Source organism: Jaculus jaculus, chromosome 13 (assembly GCF_020740685.1).
Source record: "Jaculus jaculus isolate mJacJac1 chromosome 13, mJacJac1.mat.Y.cur, whole genome shotgun sequence".
NCBI classification, from domain to species: domain Eukaryota; kingdom Metazoa; phylum Chordata; class Mammalia; order Rodentia; family Dipodidae; genus Jaculus; species Jaculus jaculus.
This window is the reverse complement of record NC_059114.1, coordinates 68,250,108-68,253,159: the sequence shown is the minus strand read 5'-3', so window position 1 is coordinate 68,253,159 and position 3,052 is coordinate 68,250,108. Positions and strand designations below refer to the sequence as shown.

Sequence of the window (3,052 nt, the reverse complement as noted above, 5' to 3'; positions counted from 1 at the left end):
CAGAGACTATATAGTTAATTCCAAGTCAGCCTGGTCTAGAGTGAGACTGTACCTTGGAAAAAAAATGAAGAGAAATCTGCATTTATAGAAACAGAAGAGTTTGCCGTCACTGCTTTCTTTCCCAGTTCCCTTTCTCTTCACAGGTGCAGAAAACCACAGGAAGATGTTCCCAACATAAGTTCTGAGAGGCTGAATCACTCAGAAAACAGATCCGTGCACACTGGTGGCTGGGTACTCCCCGGCTGGGACAGGAGTCCCCCGCAAGGTCCCCATGAAGGGAAGCGAGCTTCCTATGAGACTTCCTGGAGGCAAGCCAGACATGTGCACTGAGCCTCGGTCCAGCTTCCAAATGCTACTCATTTAAAATTAATTAATTAATTTCACAAAAGTTATAGACTCATAGCCCCTCTCTCCCAAACCCACTTTTCCTGAGGGCTCTCCTCAGTGGGATTATTGGTATTCTGTGTGTGGTAATTAAGGCCTTAGTCCATCTCTGGGTCGGAGAGCCATGTTTGAGGAGAATTCCCTTCTATCTTCTAGATTTGGCTGCTCTATTAGCAATCTGGTTTGCTTTTGTTTATTTTTTTGGTTTTTTGGAGGTAGGGTCTCACTACAGCTCAGGCTGACCTGGAATTCACTATGTAGTCTCGGGTGGCCTTGAACTCATAGTGATCCTCCTACCTCTGCCTCCAGACTGCTGGGATTAAAGGCGTGCGCCACCTTGCCTAGCAGCAGTCTGGTCACTGCTAAGATCTTTTTTTTTTTTAATTTAATCATTTTTATTTCAAGTATACTTTAAAAAATCATAAATGGGGTTTTATAATCCAAAGTTGAAACATTTATTCATCATTTCTCAGTTTGACAAACAATTCCAGTCCATATTTTATACTTTCTAAACCCAATTTTCTTGGCCATTTTTTTCAGATTGAGACCCAGTATTTAAATTACTGTGTCTTAAATGTGCATAACCATCGTACACTTGTTGGTAAGATCGTTCTAAAAACTTTCATCAAATATAAAGAATGATTTCTGTTCAAGGATCAGAGTGTGGGAAGAATATTAAACATCAAGAAATCACATACTTAAAAATAACAAAACCAGTGCTGTTCTCTATCATAAGAGAACATGAAAATTTAAATTTTTTATACTTTGGTAATATTTTATTCCCTACACAGGCTTCAATTCTATTTAATCTTTTACGCAAAGTTACCATTGGAATCTACTGAATAAAAATCTCACTACTATTCTAAAGAACAGGTTACTTTTGAGGAAAAGAGCTACCTTGGTAACTTCTCTCAAATGTTCACTTTAAATAAAAAGTTAGCAGAAATGTTTTTTGAACCAATTTTAGGTAACATACAGCACACTATACATAGAACTCTCACATAAGAGAATCGAAGGCCTTTTAAACGAAATTTTCCACCATTACTTTTAAGATTCCATATACTTTTTTTTTTTTTGACTGCCTAATTCAGTATTTACTGAAATGTTGAAAGTGATCCTTTTGAAATGATCTTCACACCCCAGAACAAGATACCACAGCACTTTGACTCTCATGTCAGAAGAAGTGAAAATGGACAGATATCCAAAGAGATATTCTCTCTGCTCTGAAGGTGAGCAATGCGACCCACAAGTCTTCACTCTTCAGAAGCTCCCTCACAATCAGAATATTTCCACTTAATAAGTCAATATATCCTTATAAAGTACAAAGTTTGGTCGCTATGAAAGACTGAACAAAAATTAGCTCCTGCAACTGAAACAAGTCTAATTACTCCCTCCATTCCCCACAAAACAGGGAAGTAGTAAGGTCTGAAGCCTTTAAATCTGAACTCTCAGCTCCTAAAACATTGCTGCTATTTGCTCATAGTTGTAGGTCTATGTACTTCATTCTCCAGCAGTTCCCCCAATTTTAAGTATATCCATACTCACATGCGCGTGGCACACACACATACACACACACACATACACTCACTCTCAGATAAGACACTTCTTTTAGTTTGTTGATAAATTATGAGAAATATGAACTAGATGTATACTTGGTTTTATAGGTGCTTTGTAAACATCACAGTCACTTGGGTCCTTTTCTCTAAAAGCCCGAAATCAAACTATGCAAGCAGGAATCACTACTTTCCCAGTCGCTGTTCACAGGCTGCATGCTAACGAAGGGCAGAGAAAAAGTCCTCATAGCTGATGTTTAGGTGAGAAGGCAAAGAGACAATCTCAGTCAATCTGATCTGCCAGGGAAGAAAATCTAATGTGCTGTCCACAGGACCAAACTTCAGTACTAAATCAGGATCAGGGAAACCATTTGAACAAAGTAAACCATCTAACGTATCTACATCCAACTCTGTGGACCTCTTTTGCTGCTGGGCTACTAATTGGCAAAAGTCCTGAGCAGCTCTCACAATATCTGCTTTTCCATCTTCTGGGGACAGCAACTTCACTGCCGAAGGGCAATTTAAAACTTGATCATCTTTGTCATTACTATTTACAAACTCTGGTGAGTATTTGGAACAATCTAGCCCCAAAAGTTCCTGTTGTTGTTTTAAAATTCCATCCATCAATCTGGAATTGTTTCTTTTGAAAATACCTCGCCCCCACCGCCATCTCCCTCCTCCGCTGCTAAGATCTTTGTAGCCTCTGGGTTTCTGCTTCATTGTGGAGCTGGTTGTCAAGATAGCAGCAGGAGCAACACTCCTGTCGCTGATTCATCTACAGCTTTCTCCGGGGCCCTGGTAGCTGTGGTATACGTGGTACATCTCCTAGAAGGCAGTCGGGTATTTTTACTTGTCATACTGATGGATCTTAGAGACAGAGAGAGGGAGAGAGAAAGAGAGGGAGAGGGAGAGAGAGAGAGAGAATGGGTGCACCGGGGCCTCTAGCCAGTAAATGAACTCCAGATGCGTGCACCACTTTGTGCATCTGGCTTATGTGGGACCTGGAGAATCAAACCTGGATTGTTAGGCTTCACAGGCAAGGGCCTTAACTGTTAAGCCAGCTCTCCAGTCCCTAAGTTTTAAAAAATATTGTTTATTAACTTATTTCAGAGAGA

At 40.2% G+C, this 3,052-nt stretch overlaps 1 pseudogene; it reads right to left on the bottom strand.

Annotated features, from left to right (window-relative positions):
- Nucleotides 1-2,123: 2,123 nt before the first annotated feature.
- LOC123454070 lies at nt 2,124-2,657 on the bottom strand (annotated as a pseudogene).
- Nucleotides 2,658-3,052: the final 395 nt, after the last annotated feature.